Below are 23,655 nucleotides of genomic sequence, written 5' to 3'. Positions count from 1 at the left end.
GATTGTAAGGGCATCATTTCATGAACTCCTTCATGGTCAATTACCTCTGAGTGAGCCCAGGCCATCTGTGTGAAGTTGCATGGGGAATTTTATATTTTACCTAACCCTCCATTAGATGAAGTCTAATATGATAAAATAAATTAATTATTTATTAATTCAGTAAATAGTCAGTGATATCTTATATGTTCCAGGCGCTGTGCTGGATGCTTGGAATATAATGGTAAGGGAAAAACAGATAGTTCATGCCTCATGGAACTCATAATCTAGTAGATCATACATAGTTTTAGAAACTATGATTTAAAACAGATAATATAATAGTTCACTCTCTAATTATTACATGAATATTTGTGAACCATCTTAAAATCAGAATTTTAGAGCTAATGGGGACCCTAAGTGATCTTCCAGTCTAATTCCCTAACCTAACAAAAGGAAGTAATCCTCAAAGAGATGAATTGACTACATCGAAGTCATAAAAATTGTTCTTGTTTGGGACAAGATTAAAAACCAGACTTCCTAATTATACCCCAATAAAGATGTTAAAAAAAAAAAAAAAAAAAAAAAACTGCAACTAATACTCAATTCCACTCTAAAAAAAAAAAAAAAAAAAAAAAACCAGACTTCCTGACCATCTAGTCAGTACTCTTTGTATCAAATCATGATACCTCCTTTTGCTCATCCACCAAAGCGACTGCTTGTCTTTTGATCCCATCTTCCCATCACAGGTTCCTTTGAATTAAGACCATAAAACTGAACATATGAACACCTCCTAAACTTGACGGGCACTGAGCTTTCTCACGAACATAAGTGTGGACCACACTATAACAAGTACCAAAAATAATTTTATCAGAAAATTAAATTGTTTATTTTTTTAATGTAAAATGCACATGACAGAGAAGAATCTAGCTTCCCATACAAGTTCTTCCCATCATCTTATTGGGACTGCAGTCATCTGTTAAGTCAAGTGGCATAGGGGCAATGAGCACCCACCAGCTGTCATCATGTCTGTTCACGCTCCTACTCCAAAGGCTAGTGATTAAACTAGGAACATCAGAGAAGCAAAATCAAACTCCTTTTTCTAGACCTCAGCATTAACATGATGTTTTGGCAACTCTTAGAGCTGTCTCAGTATTCATAAGTTATCTATCTCCCAACAAAACAACTTATGATCTTCATTCAACTCTAGTTTCAGTTGAATAAAATATTCCACATAGGCCCACCTCAACACCAAACTCAGACCTAAAGGCTTCTCTTCATGTTGAATATGTACGTCAATATCTGAGACATCTGAAAATACCTCTGATTCAGGGTTCTGGATGTTACATTTTATTTTTCCATCAGCTACAGAGAAAAGAACAAAAGGTTACAAAGGAAATGCTCTGACTACCAATACATATTTGGTACATAACTAAACCTGGCAATTTTATCATATATTCTAGGAAATGGCAGAAATTATAATATAGACTTTTTTAGTCACCTAGGTAAAAAGTACCATGATATTTTTTTTAAGTTAAACGCCTCCAACCCCAAAACAAACTGCTCTTAAGAATGCAACAGATGATAGCAAAGAGTGGAATGGAAACCTTGATGTAATAAAATGGAAACCTTGATGTAATAAAATAAAAACCTCAAATACCAGTTGGAAATAAAGTCTTTTGTTTCTAATGCAAAAATAACTGCAAAAGAAACTCTAAATTAAAGAAAGAAGACTCACTTCAATGATCCAAATAGCATTTACGTACGTAGTTCTGTACATTGAAACTTAGTCTCTTTCTGTTTCATTCAAGTAGGATCCTGCCAGGACTTGGAATTCTTCCTTTCTAGCCCGTGATCCTATCATTGGGAATCTATCCTACAATTAAGTTACCATCTACTTATAATGTAATGGTTAAGAATGGGAACACAGGACTTCCCTGGCGGTCCGGTGGTTAAGACCCCGTGCTTCCACCGCAGGGGACATGGGTTCCATCCCTGGTCGGGGAAGAAAGATTCCGTAGGCTGCGGCGTTGCCAAAAATAAAATTTAAAAAAAAAAAGAAAGAATAGGAACACAGGCTTTGAATTAAGACAGACCTGGATTTATGCCCTTCATCTGCCATTGACTGAGAATCCTTGGGCAAGTTACCTAATCTTATTAAGTTTCAGATATTTATCTATAAAATGGCAATAAAAATACCAACTTCATAGGGTTGCTATGAGTATTAAATAATATATGTGAAAGGTTTAATACAGTACCTAAGATACTATAAATGGTCAAGAAATTTAGCTAGAAGAGTAGTAGTAGAAATAATAATAGCAGTAATGGTAGTGATTTTAGCTAAAATTTTTTCTTCTGGGGATCTATTTTCTAGGTGGCTAAATATTACAAACATTGATGTCAGAAGGAACTTCAGAGTCCAACAATTCTTTCCCTCTGTGCTCTATTAGATTACAACTGTAACAGTTATTCATTAAACAATTGTTATAGAAACTGTCCATTTCAATTATTTGAACTGTAGATAGTAAATTATCTATTAAATTTTAAAAGAATATGTTAAAATAAATGAAAAAGTTAGTCTCCATTTCTTCAATATAGAATCTGACTTCAAAACTGATATTCAAGCTCAGTAAAAATGTGTTCTGGAAAAAATTGAAACAGACAAAATAGTTATTACTGCCTACGGATAAGATGCTTTTAGATCCAACTGTTCTTTCCCCCAAATTCATTTAGTATGTTAGTCTTTGTTTTTATTTATAATTTACGTGAAAAGCCTACAATTGAGTATGAATATGATACATTTTATTATAAAGAATAAATTAAACAATTATATAATTGTTGATGAAGTATTAGAAAGGACAAAAGCTTTGGAGCCAGACAAACCTGAATTCAAAACCCAGCTAAGTACTTACTGTGTGTGGGACATTAAGCAAGTCATTTAACCTCTCTATGCCATCATTACTGCAATTATTACCTTATTCGCAGACTGACAATGAAGAAAATCCAGCTCCATGGACAGAATAACTGCCTCCTATCAATTATCTTCAATCCCATGTTCTCTAGGTGAGCAACTGCATTTATACATGTACACATATATATAAATGCCACAGACCATCTTATTGTGTTTATTGAGAATTTGAATTATACCTTCAGTGTGACCCAGGACTGAGATACCTCACCTTTCCTATCCTCCCTATGGTCTTCTCAAAAAAAAAGGCCATCCAGGCCCTGATTTTCAGCCAGCAGGATGCTAACAAGAGGCATGAGTAGAAAGCATAACATCCATTTTATCACACAAAACTATAGGGCAAACCAGCGCCATGATCCTTTGCACATGACATCTTAATTGTGATAGTCTCTTTTTCCTAAGTATACGTAATTTAATGATGAGTCCTGAAAATACCTAAAAATAACAACTTTGAGTCCCACTTAAAGAGTGTCTTTTTCTTAAGTCCAATAAACCACTGGGTTATCAAGTCACCTATTGTACAAATATCAATGTAAATATCAAAAGTTATACATATCCTAAGATAACGATGCCAATGTCCAGTCTTTCCAAAGGAAATATACTGGCACACTGCAAAGCAGTCATGAAATCACAAAAAGCATCAGTATAACAGGGAAGCTGGGTCTGCTGCTCTGACAGCTTTGCTTAGCTACTGGTCAATTCTATTACAAGGCAAAAAAAGTAGCAACTTATATATCTTCTCTCTATTGTTGGACATAGTCTTCTTAACTTTTTTTACATTTTAGAAGTTATACATGCTCATTAAAGACAATCTAGAAAGCAAAGAAAAAAATTTCAACTGGAGCCCTATTAGTTCACTACAGACATTATTAATACTTTTGATGCATTTCCCTTTTTTAAAAATTCTAAGCAAAGAGTTATATTTTTACATAATTTTATTATTCTACCTAAACAAAACTGTATCCTGTTTCTGCCTCTACCATAACACAAGCATATTTCACAGTAACCCAAGCTGTTTAAAAATGAAAAATTTAACAAATGCATAAAATTCCAGTAAGTTCTAGTTTTCTTGACTATCCTGCTATTCTTATTCCTTGCTATAAATGATGCTACTGAAAACTCAAAGCAAAGCACAGAGAGACAGCATAGCATGATGGTTAAATATGCAGATACTAGTGCCAAATTTCAGGGTTCAAACCCCACCATCTCTACTTAGCAATGCAGTAGTGAGAAAACTTCTTAAGCTTTCTACACCTCAGTTTCGTCCATTTTAAAATGGGAAGGAGGAGGAGGAAGAAGATATAGTACCAATTTCATAAGGATCTTGTGAGGATTATTAAAGGGTTAGGAACAATACTAGCACAGAGTGACCACTCAGTATTAGCTATTATCATAATTTGATAATATTCTCTCCTGACTCCTTCTGCTTCTTGTTTTTAACATATTCAGGATTATTTCCTTTAAAGTAAATTTTCAGAAGTGTAATTACTAAGCCAATGAGTATAAACAATTCAAGATTCTTGGTAGAATTGCCAAATTGCTCTCTAAAAAGGACTATACAACTAATTTATACCACAACAAGAAATACATGAGACTATCTTAACAAACTTTTATTAATTTTTGCTAGTTCCATAGGGTAAAAATTATATCTTAGCTTTGGTTTAAATTACATTTCTTTAATTACTAATAAGCCAGAGCATTTGATCATACTGCTGACTGCTTATATTTATCCTTTATGGATTGCCAGATGTGGACTTTTAGGGTTTATATTTTATTTCCAAGATCTACCAGCAATTCCTTGAAAAACTCTATCATGGCTCAAGAAAACAGTCTTTTTGGAGCACCTGTGTATAAAATGAAAAATAATTTAGTCTTACACATGCACACACATGTGTGTGTGTGCACACACACACACACTCCATTACCTCTCCAGATTATTCAGTAGTCCAATGTATATACACAGAAGACTGACTCTGGGCAGCGACATGTTTTCAAATATTTATCCATACAGAGTGAAAGTCAATTCTATGAATGTAATCACAGTGCACTTGTGATTTTTCCAAAGATTATCAACTCTCACTTACTCATTCTAACAATATTTTGACAGAGAACGCTAACTGCCTCCCAATATCCATTTTTACCTTCTTTTTTAATATTATAACCTTGGATAGCATGGCAACTAAAATGCCTCATTTCCAAGACTCCCTTACAGCTAAATTTGTCCAGGTGATTAAGTTTGGGCCCATGAGATTTAAATAGAAGTTTGGGGTGAGAATTCCTTTTAAAAAAGGATCAAGTATCCTATTGTCCATTCTCTCCTGCCTACTTCTGCTTCAAGCTTGAAATGTGGAAGTTCTAGCTAGAGTGCCAAAAGCCATCTTGGTTGCTATGAAAGCCAGCAAGGCAGAGGAGAAAAAAAGGAGCCTGAGTCTCTAATGAAAAAGTGGCACTGTCAAACTAGCTCTCAGCTGCATAACTCTAGACTTCTTTTACATGAGAGAAAAATAAACTGTGTTCTAACCATGGTGATTTTAAGATTTTCTGGCATATACAGCCGAAACATAACCCAAACTGATAGACATGACCAAATGCATTTATATTTGATTTTGGAGAGCATGATTTATCTTTCTAGCAGTACTCAGAAATGTGGACTACTTGGGCTAGTAACAGTATTTGAATTCAGTAAGCACACATGTGTTAAACTGTCAATAGAAAGAGGCCAAGAAGTTTCTTGGTTGAAATAAGAATAGTATTTTTAATGTGCTTTCTTTAAGAAGAATGATGCACTAATTAACTGCATTCATTTATTTTATTTATTAATAATTTTAATTCCTTTGTGTGTCTAGGACTATGCTTAGCATTGGGGAGAAATTACAGAAGTTGGTTTTGAGCTCTAGGTGAAGTATGTGTAAAGGCTGGGGAAATAAGACTAAATGGAGAAAAATTACAATAAAGTATTCATTTATTCAAAATACATTACTCATTGAAAAAACACTTAATGAACACTTAGTATGTGCAAAGCTCCATTTTAAAGTAATTTTTTTCTAAAAATATAGAAATGCTGATCAGAAAAGTGAAGTAGGGCTAATTAGGAAAGCCTTCCTATAAGAGATAAGCATGGTGCTAAGCAAGTGTTGCAAACATTAACACATGCTAAATATTGGTAGCAGATATATGGATTTCAGGTGAATTATTATTCATACTTTTTAGTATGTTTGAAATGTATAATAATTAAAAGTTTTATAACTAAGTCTTGTTCTATACCTTAAAATAAATGATGGATATGCATCTACTAATTTATAAATCCAATATTTATTGAGTACTACTATATGCCAGCACTATACCAGGCATTAGGAATACACACATAAGTAGTTCAAAGTCTCTGTCTTCAATAGGAGCTTCTCAACCTAGTGAGAGAATTAGAGACAAATGGATAATTGCATACAGTGTGATAAGAGATGGGCACATGCAGGAGAGGGTATCAGGAGTGCAGGGAAAATTCTGAGAGAAGGTATCTCTTAAGGTGAGTTCTGAAGAATAGGTGAACAAATGAACAAGGGATCTAAGTCCCTAGGAAAGTAGTCATATGTTCAAAGGCTTAAAACTGTAAGACTACATGGTAGTGAGAGGATCAGAAAGCCCTTCAGCGTGGTTGGAGGACAGCATATGTGTGTCCTGTGACAGAAGATGGGGCTCAAGAGGTAGGCAAAAAAGAAACACATCCTGGAAATGCCTTCTATGGCATGCTAGCGTATTTAACCTGAAAGGTATTTGGAGCTACTACAGGATTTTAAGCAGAAAAGTGCCAAAATATAATTTATTTTGTAGGAAAATCACTCTAAATACAGTATAGAGGATTTGCTTAATATATAATGACCAGGTTTAGGAAGATCATTTCAGTAAATAGTCCAGGAGACAAATGATGAGTACTTAAACTGACACAGTGACTATAGCAATAGAGGAAAAGAACTAGGTTCAAGAGGTATTTAGTCTTTTATAAAGTTGGTATTCAATAAACACTGATAGAGTGAATAAATGAATGAAGGAATGAATGAGTAAATGAATCAGTACAAAAATCAATGACAGGGCTTCCCTGGTGGCCCAGTGGTTAAGAATCTGCCTGCCAATGCAGGGGACAAGGGTTCGAGCCCTGGTCCGGGAAGATTCCACATGCCATGGAGCAAATAAGCTCGTGTGCCACAACTAATAAGCCTGCACTCTAGAGCCCGTGAGCCACAATTACTGAGCCCACATGCCCCAACTACTGAAGCTCGCGCAACTAGAGCCTGTGCTCCGCAATAAGAGAAGCCACTGCAGTGAGAAGCCCATGCACCAAAACGAAGAGTAGCCTCCACTTGCCACAACTAGAGAAAGTCCATGCACAGCAACGAAGACCCAATGCAGCCAAAAATAAATAAATAAAATAAATTTATTTTTTAAAAATCAATGAGATAAAATGAAAAAGATATTCAGAAATTTTAGACACAATGAAATTTGAGATGTGATCATCTGAAGGAGGCAAGGGATAAGAAGAAGGCTAAGGTGGTTCCCAAGTTTGTAACCTGGATGACTGAGTATAACTAGCTTCAAAAGAACATATAGGAGAGAAGAAGTTTATGGGGACAAAATTATGAGTTCAGCTTTGAAATGTTGAGCTTGTCATATCTAGGAATATCTAAATGTCTTATAGGCAGTTAAAATATGAATATGGTACTCAGGAGAGAAGTTTGGGTTGGAGACAGAAATATGAAATCAAGAACACAGATAGGTATTAGTGAAAGTCATGAAAATAGAAGAGATCACACAGGAAGTCCTAATGACGGCTTGAATAATTAACAACTTCTAGGAGGTATTATATTATACATAATTATTATATATATAATTATATATAATTATTTATATATATAATTATTTTATATAATTATATATATATAACAATTATATATAATTATTATTATATTATAATAAGGATAAGGAATCTACATTTGATCTAGTTGGTAATTAAGAAGTATTAAAGGCTAGAGAAGTAACATTTTATTTTTGTCCAAGTTTGCATAGGATGGGACTAGTATAACAAGAAAATAGGACAGGAAGATTAGCTTCAAAAGTTATCCCATCAAAGTATCAATAGTTTTATACTTTAAGAAAGAAAAAAATTATCTGATGAGAAGGAATCATTAAGCTTTTCACTTAAGAATCTAGATCTATTTCTTAGAGCATATTCAAGCAAAAACAAACAAACAAAACCTACTTAAAGGCAAAATAATGCGGTAGGAAAACACACGTTTTAAAGTCATCTGAGTAGCCATGAGCCAGTTACTTCACTTCTGAGCTTTAGTTTCCACAGCTGTAAAACAGTGGTGATAATACCTCCTAGAAGTTGTTAATTTTGATTAACATTTTTGAAAGCATATATGGTGGCATTAATAAGTACTTAATAAGTGGAAAATATTTCCTCCCGAAAGTTATGCAAAAGTAGAACAACATGGTATCTCAAAAGCAATACAGATCACAGAAATTCTGAATAGGTTATAATCAGAAGGAGTGAAAGATGTAATTAAAAGCTGTGATAATCACTAGCTGAACTGAACTCTCAGTCAGATTCTAAGCTATAATGGGATAGTAAGCTAATTTTAAAAGCTACATAACTCCTTGGAACTACTGATCTCTACTCAGTTGTAAGCCCCTTTAAGGCAGGGACGGACTCTTATATTTGTCTTTTATCTCCCTGTCCTGGTATAAAGTAGGCAGAGTTAAACGAATTTGAAAATGCTACAGAAATTTACTACATTAAGGTACATTATTTAATCATGATTGAGAAAAGTTTTGAGCACTTTATGCTCTAAATATTTACACGTATCATGTCACTCAATCTTCATAATAATTCTATAAAGTAATATTGTTTCCTTTCATAGAGGAAGAAACCAAGGCCCAAAGGAGTTAACTACATACCAGAAGATCACATGACCATTAAGTGGTAGAATGAAGATCTAAAGGAAAAACACCATCTGGCATTGGTGTACAGGGCTGCCACCAACCTACAAGGTGCCTTTGTATGAATTAGAAAGAGTTGTCCCTTTGGGTGGATACAGCTCTTTGTCAGGGCACAGCTTGGCAAACCAAATATAGGCTAGATTTTAACCTTTACTCACCCTTTGTCTGTGACCCTTCATAAAGTGGAACACCTGTACAACTATAAACAGCAGCCCCAGTAAAACAGGCCAACAAATGAACCCGTAATGATTCATCCAATTATTTAGAGCTGTGCTGTCCAATATGGTAGCCACTAGCCACCTGTGGCTATTTAAATGAATATTCAATTCCTTAGTCTCACTAGCACAATAGCTACATGTGGCTAGCACCTATCACTTTGGACAGTGCAGATATAGTAGAACATTTCCAACATTGCAGAAAAGTTCTTTGGACAACACTGGTTTAGAGTATATATATGGGGATATTAGAATGTTTTAAAATAGTAGTCTTGAACCCTCAATACATCTATCTATCTATCTACCTATCTATCTATGATCTATCTCAATTATCTACATTTACATCTTGCAACCCTAAGATTATTACAAAAGATACCTGCATAGGATGAGGATTTTTTAATGAAAACTTAACATCATTTTATTGAATTTTCAGTGTACTGCGGATCTGAAGGAATTGGAAGACGGGAGCAAGAGATACCAAAAAATCTGCAGAGTAGAGAAATGGTTATTATTTATTTGTGGGAACACACAAAAAAATGAGTGGAACAAAACTATTCAAGGAAGAAAGACAATTTTCTTATAAGTAAGTATTGTTATGGTATCAAAAGTTTTTGACTTCTTTCTATTACTTGCAAGAATATGTCTTATAAAGGCATGTAGGGCAGACCCTTTAAAACACATTTTGGACATTTCCTTGGACTCTTAAAATGAATATTAGACAGGAGAACTAAGACACATAAAAAAAGTTTCATTGCTTTTAATTTAGTGCTCCATAGCACCAGAAACATGTAGACAAGTTAGAGGAAGCTCAATGAGGAGAAACAGAATTGTAAGAAAAAAAGGTATTGGTTTATGATAAAATATTAATATATAAATATGTATACTGAAACCAAGTGATTTTTAAAAGATCATAATAACTAAATACAAATAAATGGAGGAAACGAGCTTTAAAAATAATGTTTAGCAACGATGTAAAGGTATAACTTGGACAAATCCAGTAACATAAATGAAGCCACATTTAAGAGAACTTTAAAGAATAGATTTCAGAAAGCAATATTTATTTTCAAGTGTGAAAATAAACTCTTTCTTCAGCCGATAAGTGGCAAGAGCAATACACATTACTTAGCATCGAATTTCTTTAAATCAAAGTACTAAAATCAGTCTTGGAACAGAAATCTGGTGCTGATGATCTAGCATTCCATTTCTTTTAATTTTGGTTTTCATAATGCTGATATATCATCATCTTTTTCTAGAAACGGCTTTTATGACACTAATAGGATATCTCCAAAGAGATTAATAGGTTTACTCCTAGAAGGAGGTAACGTGTGATGATGGAGTTCATTCAGAAGGGAGTTCACACTTACTCCTACTATCCTCTCCAACATCCACCTCCTCATTGAATTCTTTTGACATTTTTTTTAAATACATATGGTTTAAATTTTTAAGGGAAAAAATACTGGAGTAGAAAATAAATAAACTTGATAAAAACTAGGAAAAGTAAATATACAAGAAAAGTTTTTCTTAAACATTTAAACCTGTACAGAAGTCTATGTGATATACTGAGTACATTTGTTTTTTAATAAAAATGTTCCATATCTCAGAGATTCCAAAGATATCAAAAGCTGTGGTAGTTGCTACAGAAACTATTCTTTTTCAATGAAACTCAGATTAAATAACTGCATAAAACAAATTCGAATTTGAAATGCAATTACTACTCTAAAGCATATTTACATATTTGATTTTATAATGGTTACAGAAAATAAGATAAAATATTAAGAATATCTTCTGCGTGGGCAAAACCAATGGCAGTTACAAACTTAATTGCAACTCTGGCCTTAAATACAATAGTGTTGGGTATAATGAAATTCTATTTTATAATAAAAACTCATACAAATTCTGTACCATTCTATTGCTACTTGGAAAAGTGCTAATTTACATGCAGTGAAACATTTCTGGAATTTATCATTTTGCATAAATGGTGTAAATTCAGGGCAAGTATAAAAGATTCCCCAAAGGCCTGTCTACATCAGGTCAATACTAAGAAAATGGCCAGAGAGTAACCACTGAAGTTCCACAGCAGGTGACCTGACATAATGGGCAAGAAAGGTTCTGCCTATTTAGTGCTTCCTCTTAGCCTGCAGAGCCAAGGTCCAGACTCCTGAGGATTGCACACTCCTATCTTATCATTTACCATAGTGGAAATATCATGGACACTGGAATCAAAGAGACCAAGCAAGCTTCAATCCTAGCTCTAACATTTACAAGCAGTGATATTTTGAGCAAGACTTTACCTCTCTAAACCTGTAAAACAAAGATAATACCTGCCTTACAGGATCAATGCAAGGATTAGTAATATTTTGTGTACGATGCCTAGCATGGTTTCTGCACATATTTGGTGCTCATTGCCTGATAGCTTCTATTATTGTTACTATTACTACGAAGACAATTAACTGTTACTACTACTGCTGCTGCAAGTCCTACAAAAACATATTGGGTTGGCCAAAAAGTTCATCCGGGTTTTTCCCTAACATCTTACGGAAAAACCCAAATGAACTTTTTGGTCAACCCAATACTATAACAACAAAGCAAAGCCATGGAAACCTTTTTGACTTTTGTTTCTTTTGTAAACAGGTCTGTACCGTCTTCCTAATGCGTGCATTGAAAGGCAGGGTAAGGGGTACCAGTTGCGGCTGCTTAATAGAACTGGCTGCAATCTGTCTGTAGAGATTGACATGCTTGGACTCAGCTCAGTCTCCTGCTTATGTCACCAGCTTCTTCTGTGAGACACATTAGTGGAGACAAATAGGCTTCATTTTGGAAAAGGCCCCCAAAATAGAGCCAACTAACAGAATTGCTCTTATTTAATTATATTTTTTAGTTTCGATTGGAGAATTTTTGTGCATTCATTCTTAACTCAGACAGGCCTTCCCGACTACCTATACCCTTCCTATGTTGGAGCACGTGCATAGCACTTTTCTCCATGTATTTTGTATTGTGGGATTGGGTTGATTGGATTATTGACCCCTGTTAGTGGTCTCTCTATATATCCTTGCTTTTTGCCATGCACTCACACTCTCACCCATGTGGCTTCCTTTAGAGACGTGATATAAACAGAGGCTTGAAAACGCACTTCTACACTTCTCCTTCCTCTGTTGCTCCCCTTCCTTTATCATGAAAACAAGTCCCAGCTAGGTGCTGGAAAATTAGAAACCACACGAAGCAGAGTCAAGCTGCCCCAGACACAAAAGTGTGCTCAGGCAAGACTGGTCAACCCCAGTCCAGATAAGAAGTACCACCTAGTCAACCTGAAGGCTTGTGAAGAAAAATTAAGGTTGTTGTTTTAAGCTACTAAATTTTGAGGGTGGTTGTTTAGCAGTAACAGCCAACTAATACCCACGTATGAAAATTGTTTTACCGGCTTATTATCTGCCTCCCCAGCTAGAATGCAACTTCCCTGAGGGCAAGGGCTATATCTGTTCTATTTACCTCTATACATTGAGTCTAGTATGCTGCCTAGAAAATAAAAGGTGCCCACATATTTGTTAAATATTTCTAAAAAGGAAGACATTACTACATGAAAAGCATTGTGCCTTTTGAAGACACGACATAATATGTAAACACAATATGACAAGGACACCCCGCTTTTATGTACTAATCTAGCCTAGCAGTAATTAGGGAGTTAAAATGTTTATCTGTATAATAACTATATTAGACAGATATTTAGTATCCTAGTAGAGATGTAAAGTGGCAAAATAGTTCAAATGAGGGAAACTACCTCTAACAAGAGCAATCACTATGAGGCCCATTTTTCTCATCTTTGTCATTCAAGAAAACTGTCCTCAATTTTGGAAGCCCTCAACCATTTTCTGATTAGGTACAGATAACACTTTCTCATATAAAAGAGCTGTTTAAAAAACTCAAAACAAAGCATCTCCAGATTCACTTAAGTTCATGCTACAAAATGGCATCAGTATCACAGAGCATTAAAATGACTTCAGACAAATCCCTATACTACTTTTTTCTTTTAACCATACACATGCACATAGTTTAAAAATATTGATGTACACCTCCAGTCTTCTCCATCCCTGGTCCCAGTCCTCTTTTAACCATTCCTGACTTTAGTTCTTCTAGACTAAATCCTCCATATCTCTAAATAGTATGTATATATCTCAATTTCTTAACATCAATTTAGGAGATATATTGTGATACCCTTCTGTAAAAGATTAGGCTTTAGCTCACATATACCTCTCTTTGCCAATATTTTTTATAATTATAGGATAGTTTTATAAACTTAAATAATAAACACATATTTATATTTCTTTTTTTCTTAACACTAGTCTCCTTCTAAACTTTCTTCCCTGTCACGTGAAGATGTTACTGTCCATACACTTCCGTCATTCTTTAATCCACTTCACCACCTCCCCTCTTGCATGAACTAAATCCTTACTGCCAAACTGTTAAGAGTTTTACATTCTTCTACTTTTATATAATTTTCTATAAATATAATTACAATTTCCATGCTCTGTCTGAAAGTCAAATATTAATCAACCAACACCAGCAAAATAGTTCACTGCAGGACCAGATAGTATATTTGGATAGCACTTCTTTTTTTGTGGGTCCAATGTCATAACCCATAGACAATTTGAAGAATATTCTTTGCATCATGGCAAAATGTACTCTCTTTTCTCACACTCTATCAACTGCTTTAAACTGCATTGCATTTTATTTCACCACATTTAAAAAAATTATTTGTGTTGTGTTTTATTTTTTCCTATTGTTTTCATATGTGTTTTTTTTTTTTTCTGACAAATGAATAGGTACCTTCAGCCATCTACTGCATAGGAACCCTTTTTTCTCCAGAGGTATTCTTCCAAGAATCATCTGTCTTCCCACTCTAATCTGGACTGATTCATTCCCTAAGCTTGCTGCCTAGCCGTCAACTTCTGATTTTCCTTCACTATCCCTTGGGATTGGATCCACTTTTCTCTTTCTTCATATTCTCCTTTATTTTGCTGGTATATATCTCCAAGCAACTTGCTGAGACAGGAAGGCTCAGAGATACAAATTCCTATTTCCTACATGTCTAAACATCACCTTAATCTATCCTTACATTTAACTGAAAATTTGGCTGGACATAGGATTCTAGATTGGAAATAATTTCTTTCAGAATTTCAAAGGCATTATTCCACTTCTTTCTGGTCAAAGTATATAAAAAGAATTTCATTTCAGTGCTGTTTACAGTAGGCAAAACTAGAAAACCTCAATGCCCATCAATAGGGGAAAATTAAATAAATTATAGTATATCTATACTGCAGAACATTCAGTCATAAAACATGATGCCAATATGAAAATTTGGCATCACATATTTATTTAAAGATATTCACAATAAATAGTGTTTTCTTAAAACTGGTTATTTAAAAAGTATTATATTTTAGTTCAAATATAAATAAAAATATACATTGTTTATACAAACACATGTCCCTGATATGTATGGATAAAGGAATGGAAGGATATACACCAAAATATTAACAATGGTTATACTAGAGAAAATGCATTTATGGGTGATTTTCTTTCATTCATATTTTCTGAATTTTTAAAAAAATGTATGTAAACTATAGGGCTTCCCTGGTGGCGCAGTGGTTGAGAGTTCGCCTGCCGATGCTGGGGACACGGGTTCGTGCCCCGGTCTGGGAAGATACCAGATGCTGCGGAGCGGCTAGGCCCGTGAGCCATGGCCGCTGAGCCTGCGTGTCCGGAGCCTGTGCTCCGCAACGGGAGAGGCCACAACAGTGAGAGGCCCGCGTACCGCAAAAAAAAAAAAAAATGTATGTAAACTACAAAAAGCAGAAAAAAATAGCACACAATAGAAGTGTTTTTCTTTATTTTTGGTAAAACCATGTAACATAAAATTTACCACAACCACTTTTAAGTGTACAGTTCAGTAGTGTCAAGTATTCTCATGGCATTGTGAAACAGATCTCAAGAACTTTCTCATCTTGCAAAACTAAAACACTAACAACTACTCCCCTTTTCCCCTATTACCTGGCCTCTGGTAACCAACATTTTATCTTCTGTTTCCATGAATTTGACTACTTTAAATACCTTATATAAGTGGAATCATATAGGATTTGTCTTTTGGGGACTGGCTTCTTTCACTTAGAATAATGTCCTGAAAGTTTATCCATGCTGTAGCATGTGCCAAGATCTCCTTCCTTTTTAAGACTTAATACTATTCTATTGTGTGTGTTTACCACATTTTGTTTACCCATTCATGGGCATTTGGATTGATTCCACCTGTTGGCTATTGTGAATAATGGTGCTATGAAGATGGATGTGCAAAAATCTCTTCAACACTCTGCTTTCAGTTCTTTTGGATGCATAAATAGAAGCTTTTTAAAACTGCTCTTCTCCTTAACTAACTTACCAGATAAACTGACATTCCTCATATCCTCTGTAAAACATTCTAACTGAGTCCATGGCATATTAACTGCTCAAGGCTAAGAGGCTAAATCTCAAGTTTGCCCTGCACTTCGGCTTCTATCAGTCAAGTTATATGGTTTCTAAGAAGTCCATTTTATCCAATAATAAAACTATTTCTGTCAGCTGCACTTATTATTACTTTAATTAAATATTACATAAACTGCTGAAATATAAATGTGAAAGGGGAATGTTTATATAGAAATATAGTTGAATGCTTGCAGAAATTTTAAGAAGGTGAAGGTAAGTACCTAAAAAACTATTCTTGGATTAAGTACACAATAGACAACTGTAAAAAGACTTAAAATTATAAAAGTCTTAGAAGGATTCTTTACACAGCTTGCTTTACAAGTGTCTTTAAGTTCTTGCTCAACTTTGAAGAAAACAAACTTGGAAAATGTAGACAACATATTATGCAAATATATATTCATCTTTTTCTGGTTTCAGACATGCATTCTTTTTTTAATTTTTATACAATTTTTAAAGGTTATACTCCATTTACAGTTATTACAAAATATTGGCTATATTTCTTATGTTGTACAATATATCCTTGTAGCCTATCTAATGCCCAATAGTTTGTACCTCCCACTCCCCCACAACTAAATTGCCTGTCCCCCCTCTCCCCACTGGTAACCACTAGTTTGTACTCTATACCTGTGAGTCTGCTTCTTCTTCGTTACATTCACTAGTTTGTCGTACTTTTTAACTTCCACATATAAGTGGTATCATACAGTATTTGTCTTTCTCTGTCTGACTCATTTCACTTAGCATAATGCCCTCCAAGTGCATCCATGTTGCTGCAAATGGCAAAATTTCATTCTCTTTTGTAGCTGAGTAGTATTCCTTTTTGTATATATACCACTGTTTATCCATTTATCTGTTGATAGATACTTAGGTTGCTCCCATATCTTGACAATTGTAAATAAAGCTGCTATGAACATTGGGGTGCATGTATCTTTTCGAATTAGTGTTTTTGTTTTTCTTGGATATATATCAAGAAATGGAATTTCTGGGTCATATGGTAGTTCTATTTTTAGTTATTTGAGAAACCTCCAAACTGTTTTCCACAGTGGCTGCACCAATTTACACTCCCACCAACAGTGTTCGAGGGTTCCCTTTTCTCCACATCCTTGCCAACATTTGTTATTTGTGTTCTTTTTGATGAGAGCCATTCTGACAGGTGTGAGGTGATATCTCATTGTGGTTTTGATTTGCATTTCCCTGATGATTAGCAATGTTGAGCAGTTTTTCATGTGCCTGTTGGCCACCTGCATTTCTTCCTTGGAAAAATATCTATTTAGTTCTTCTGCTGATTTTTTAATCGGGATGTTTCTTTTTTTTATTTTGAATTGTATGATATATGTTGGATATTAGCCTCTCATTATTCATATCATTTGCATATATTTTCTTCATTCAGTAGGCTGTCTTTTCATTTTGCTGAAGGTTTCCTTTGCTGTACAAAAGCTTTTAATTAAGTCCCATTTGTTTATTTTTGCTATTATTTCCATTACTCTAGGAGACAGATCCAAAAATATTGCTGTGATTTATGTCACAGAGCATTCTGCCTATGTTTTCCTCTAGAAGTTTTATAGTATCTGGTCTTACATTTAGGTCTTTAATTCATTTTGAGTTTATTTTTGCATATGGTGTTGGAGAATTTTAAAAACCCTGCATTTGTACCCTCCACCCCTCCTGATTACTGTTTTTGATGTCATATTTTACATCTAACTGTTTTGTGTATCCCTTAACTGCTTATTGTGGTTATAGATGATTTTGCTACTTTTGTTTTTAAACCTCCCTACTAGCTTATGTGTGGATGATTTCCTACCTTTACTGTATGTTTCCCTTCACTAGCAAGCTTTTTCATTTCATAAGTTTCTTGTTTCTAGTTGTGGCCTTTTTTCGCCTGGAGAAATCCCTTTAACATTTGTTGTAAAGTTAGTTTGGTGGTGCTGAACTCTTTGAGCTTTTGTTTGTCTGTAAAGCTTTTGATTTCTCCATCAAATCGGAATGAGAGCCTTGCAGAGTAGAGTATTCTTGGTTCTAGGTTTTTCTCTTTCATCACTTTAAATATGTCATTCTATTCCCTTCCGCCCTGCAGAGATTTTGCTGAAAAATCAGCCGATAGCCTTACGGGAGTTCCCTTGTATGTTATTTGTTGCTTTTCCCTTGCTTCTTTTAATATTCTCTCTTTATCTTTAATTTTTATTATTTTAATTACATGTGTTTTGGTGCGTTCCCCTTTGGCTTAATACTGTATGGTACTCTCTGTACTTCCTGGACTTGGGCGACTGTTTCCTTTTCCAAGTTAGGGAAATTTTCAGCTATTATGTCTTCAAATATTTTCTCAGACCCTTTCTCTCTCTCTTCTTCTGGGACCCCTATAATATGAATATTACTGTGCTTGATGTTGTCCCAGGGGTCTCTTAAACTGCCCTCATATCTTTTCATTCTTTTTTCTGTTCAGCGGCAGTGATTTCCACTACTCTGTCTTCCCGCTCACTGATCTGTTCCTCTGTATCATTTAGTCTGCTATTGATTCCTTATAGTGTATTTTTCATTTCAATTATTGTATTCTTCATCTCTGTTTGGCTGTCCTTTATATTTTCTCTTTGTTAAAAACTTCTAACTTCTCACCCCGTCCATCCATTCTTCTCCCAAGTTCTTTGATCATCTTTATGGTCATTACTCTGAACTTTCTCAGGTAGACTGCCTATCTCCACTTCACTTAGTTCCTCTTCTGGGGTTTTGTCTTGTTCCTTTGGAACATGTTTGTCTGCCACCTCATTTTGTCTAAGTTGCTATTTGTATTTTTATGTACGTGGTAGGTTAGTTACATTTCTCAACCTTGGAGAAGTGGCCTTCTGTAGGAGATCTCCTATGTGTTGCAGCAGTGTACTCCCCTCTGTCTCCCAAGCTATATGCTCTAGGGGTTTCCCCCATGAGAGCTGCATGGGTCCTTCTGTTGTGGCAGGCTGACTAATATATGGGGGGTCTGGCAGGCTTAGTTGGCCCCTAGCCCGGTTGGTTGCCAGGCCCTGCATTGTGTGGACGCTGCTGGCTGCTGTTTAGCAGCGCCTGGTCACAAGGCAGCTGGCTACAGAACCCTAGGGTCCCCCAAGGCCAGTGCTGGCTCACTGGTGGGCAGAGTCAGGGTCCTGAAGACTCTGGAGCTGTTTCCTGCCCACTGGTGGATGAAGCCAGGTCCTGGGGTTAGTGACAGACTACTGGCAGGCAGAGTCAGTTCCTGGAGTCTGTCTGCAGGGGCCAGGGACCCCAGAGCTTGTTTTAGATGGTTGGTGGGGGTGGAGCCAGTTCCTGACATAGTTGGGTATGGGATCTGAGGTGTCCCAAAGCTTGCATTGGCCTGCTAGTGGTCAGGGCCAGGGCCCAGCTGGTCCCAGGGTATGGTCTGGCCTGCTGTAGGTGGGCTGGATCCCCTGGCTGTGGCATCATGGTTTTCTTGCATCTGTTTTCTGCTCCCTGGTGGGTGAGGCTGGGCTACAGGCTAGTGCAGGCTTCCTGGAGGGCAGGACCAATGCCTGCCCACTGGTGGGTAAAGCTAGGTCTTGGTCCTCTGGTGGGCAGGGCTATGTTTAGAGGCAGCTCTTGGCTCAGAAATTCTTTAGGTAGCCTGTCTGCTGATGGGTGGGGCTGTGTCCCTGCCCAGTTAGTCTGGCCTAAGGCATCCCAGCACTGGAGTGTACAGGCTGTTGGGTGGGGCCAGGTCCTGGTGCTAATGACCTAGAGGGAGGGTTCCAAGATGGCAGCCACCAGCAGCGGTGTTCACATGGTAGAATGTTCTCAAATATGGCTGTCATCAATGTCTGTGTCATCAGGGTGAGCTGCAGCTGCACCCTGCCCCTCGAGGAGACTCTCCAAGACCAGCAGGTAGTTCTGGCCTGCTTTTACTCTGAGTCCCAGTGCACATGAGGTTTTGTGTGCACCCTTTAAGAGTGAAGTCTTTATTTCCCCCAGTCCTGTGGGGCTCCCGAAATTAAGCCCCTCTGGCCTTCAAAACCAAATGCTCTGGGGGCTCATCTTCCTGGTGTAGGACCCCCAGGCTGGGGAGCCCAACATGGGGCTTAGAACTCTCACTCCTGTGTGAGAACCTATGCAATATAGTTATTCTCCAGTTTGTGGGTCGCTCACCTGGAGGTATGGGACTTGATTATATTACAAGTCCACCCCTCCTACCCATCTCATTGTGGTTCCATTTTTATGTCTTTAGTTGTAGAAGATCTATTCTGGTAGGTGCCAGTCTTTTTCACTGATGGTTGTTCTGCAGATATTTGTGATTCTGGTATGCTCATGAGAGGAGGTGAGCACAGGGTCTTTCTACTCCTCTATCTTGGCTGATCTATATAGTCATGTTTTTAAAAGTATATATGTATCACTTTTATGATTTACTGTTTTAACAGACTTTTCTAATAAACTGACTATTGATTCAGACTGTACCAAATAAGAGGGATTTTACTCTATTTTCATTTTAAAATATTTTATTTACATATTATAATATATAAATACCAGTATATTTATATTCATATAATAATATAATATATTGAGACTACCTGAGTTCAAATCACAACTCCACCAAAGACTAGCAAGATGGTAATGTACCTAACATCTCTGTGCCTTAGTTTTCTCATAAAGATAATAATAGTGTTTACTTTATAGGGTTGTACCAGACAGATAAGTGTGGGCTATTCTAATTAGGTAAGCCTCTAGGCCAGTTTCCTAATCCAGCTCATGAACAACCTAATGCCATAATTATAAATAAATCCAGAAAATGGATTCTACTCCTTGCCTCTTTTATCTCTGTTGTTATATTTACCAAGAAGATTTTCTTCTGTATGCCCTACTTAAATTTCCCTTTTTATAATTTAAAATAATTTTCTCAATTTTGTTTCAAATATGAAGCTCATTGGATTTGACAAGAGGTCCAGAGTCTAGCTCTTGATATCAAAGGTACTAATTAAATGTTGATTGAACTTCACTGTTGCAGCCAAAGTACTATTTTGTGTATACCTGGATATTCCTTAAAATGATAGTTTTTTAAAGAGAAAAGAATCAAAAATAGTGAATGGTGATAAGATGTGTTCAATATTAAGTAGTATCCCAGCACTACATAAAACTTAGTAAAATTAGAATTTGCTAATACTCTGAACACCTACCTCAATCATGAATATTTTTCAATTGTTTTCATATTTATAGAAATCCATAAAGAATTTTTAAGCATAGTAGAATAACCATAGATCAGTTATGTATACCTGGTTTCTTCAGTATTTCTTCTGAAATCATAAAAATTGTACTGCTGAATAGATTCCCTGACAGTGCTTTTACATTTAAATGTAAGTAGATACCAAATTTTGAATACACAATATTATGACTCTCAGATAATCATTTTTTAAAAACTTGATGGGAATATAAATGTTATTGCAAATAAAATACTAGGACTATATGAATGACAAGATTCCAATGCCATGTTCTATTGAAATTTGAAAGTCATATAAATGATCAAAGGATTAGGAAGAAAATTCCTAAATCAGACAAAATAACACAATCACTGAACTCTCATTTAGTATAAGAGAAAACATGTAAGAAGCAAAGACCACTGAATTAATGAAGAATGTCAAAATCACATTCTGAACTTGATTTTCAATCTATCATAAATAACCATGCATGTGTTATTAATGTGGAAGTTTACTTATAATAATGCATAAATTGTTTTGGGTGCTCAAAATACTAAATGATAAAAAATCCTTTTTTTTTGTTTGTTTATTGCCCATACTCTACCAAAAATAAAATAAGAACATTGCAAATTTTAGAGCTAAAGAGACCCTGGTGATCATCCAAATAATTTATTAATCACGGATAAGGAAACTAAAGATCACAGATATGAAATAACTTGACCAAGTGAATAACATTAATAGGCCCTCTTGTTAAACCTGGTATGTTAAAAACTGGTATTTATCACAACTCTCTTCTGAAAATTTCACTAAAATGCCAAGAATGAGAGGAATTAAAATTATATAAACCCAAAGGAAGAGGAGAAAAGGAGGTAATGGTAAAATTTTAGAAGCTGGAAAGCTAACAGACAAATGGCAAGTACAAAGAACAAAGAAAGCTCAAACCTATGGTGGCAGTAGTGCAAAGCCCAGAAGCAGGCTGATTCTCACTATGGAAGCCCAGAATAGCTCTGAAAATGGAAGTGCAAGTGAAGCTAAAAGCAGGAGTACTGGTTGAAAGAGAGTGCATTTTTCTTACAGTGATAGGTGTGGAAGCTTGATGGTGAGTTGAGGAAAGGAAGTGAGGAAAAATAAATCACAAATATAGACTGTCTCAAAAAGCTCAGCTATGAAGCAATAGCTACAGGGGATACTTGTTTGAGGAATGGATTTGCTGTTCTGTAGATGAGAGACAAAGAATGCTTACATATCATGATGAAAGAGCCAATAGATCGGGACCCTCCAGCACACCCTTTAAGAACTCACATGTTGCTCAGCTTTTCAAAAATCATTGCTTGCTTAAATGCAGTATCTATTATCTACAGATGTTCGGATCTTTGAATGTAATGACCCTTGATCTTTGGTACTTCTTTGATTCATTTAATAAGAACAGTTACAATTATACCATATTGTATAATACTTTAAAATCAACCATGTTGTTGATCCTCACTAATACTATTTTCTCTACTTATAGATGAGTATTTGAGGTTTAAAGAGCAGAAAAAACTTGCCTCAACTGAGTAGATAGAAAGGTCCTTATGAGAGAGAGAGAGAGAGAGAGCGAGATCCAATTTCTCCTATTCTAATGCCTTTTTTTCCAAACAATATCCCATTTTATTCTAGCTCTACAACCATCATCATGACTGGAGCCACTAACAACTTTGGGTTACTGCTTCCTCCCTAGTTCCCCCAGTTATCACTCTTGTTATAAATTATAAATTTATAACATATATTAGACCATATCATTTCCCATTTCAAATCTTTGATGACTTACCATTGCATTTAGAAGGAGATCTAAATCCAATAACCTGACCTATGAACCATAGATCATCTGGCCTCTCTGTAACTCTCCAGCCTCAGCTCACTAGTTGTCATTCATTCATGTATTCTTTTACTTATAAAGTTTCTCGCTCATTTAGCCATTATGGGTTGAGCACTGCTCTGTGATCTGAGTGAAAAACAGAGGCTAAAATTATTGACTTCTTGGAGCTTATATTCTCTTAGTACCTAAGAGTGATATGGCGATGAGAAACAAATAATAAACAGGATAAAAAAGGAAAATTATAATACATTAAATGTTGATAAGGGCAAAGGAGAAAAAAAGCAGGGAAAGGTGCATGCACAGAAGAGGGCAGTGAAGGAAGGTTTCACTGAGAAGCTGACATTTGAGTACAGACTTGATGAAGAGGGAGAAAACTGCAGGTATCTAATGTCTTTTAAATTATATCCTACTGTTCCTCTCTTAGGTATTCCAGATACTGTAACAATTCACTGAGATCCTGGAAAAGATTATTTTTTAATTCTTTTTATCTATATATAACATACATGCAGACAAGTGCACAAATCTTAAATATGAAGAATGATGAATTATCACAATAAAAACAGTTGTACAATAATTACCCACAACAAGAAATAGAACATTTCCAGAACCCCAAAGTCATCATCCTGACACTTCTCAATCACTATCTCCTATTCTCCCAAAGGTAAATCCTATCCTGACTTCTAACACTGAGTAGCTTTTACTGGTCCTGGACTTTATGTTAATGAAATCATAAGGCATATCATTTTGAATCCATTTCTTTCATTCAACACTATGTTGCTTGTAGTTCATTCATTCTCATTGCTGTAGAGATTTACATTGTAGTAATATACAACAATTTAGCCATACATTCTTGGTGGACAACTGGGTTGCTCCAATTGTCAGCTATTCCAAATAATACTGCTATCAATATTCTTGTACATGTCTTTGGTGCACATATATACACATTTGGGGGAAGGGTACATGCCTAGCATTAGGTCA

General features: G+C 35.6%; 1 protein-coding gene across 3 annotated transcripts in view; it reads right to left on the bottom strand.

Moving 5' to 3' along the window:
• LOC115860494 (AGBL carboxypeptidase 4) overlaps positions 1-23,655 on the bottom strand; it is a 1,403,751-nt gene that overhangs the window by 1,358,185 nt on the left and 21,911 nt on the right. The gene's annotated exons all lie outside the window — the stretch shown is intronic.

This window comes from Globicephala melas, chromosome 1 (genome assembly GCF_963455315.2).
Source record: "Globicephala melas chromosome 1, mGloMel1.2, whole genome shotgun sequence".
In the NCBI taxonomy this organism is placed as follows: domain Eukaryota; kingdom Metazoa; phylum Chordata; class Mammalia; order Artiodactyla; family Delphinidae; genus Globicephala; species Globicephala melas.
The sequence above is the reverse complement of the archived record's forward strand: the minus strand, read 5'-3'. Positions and strand labels throughout refer to the sequence as shown.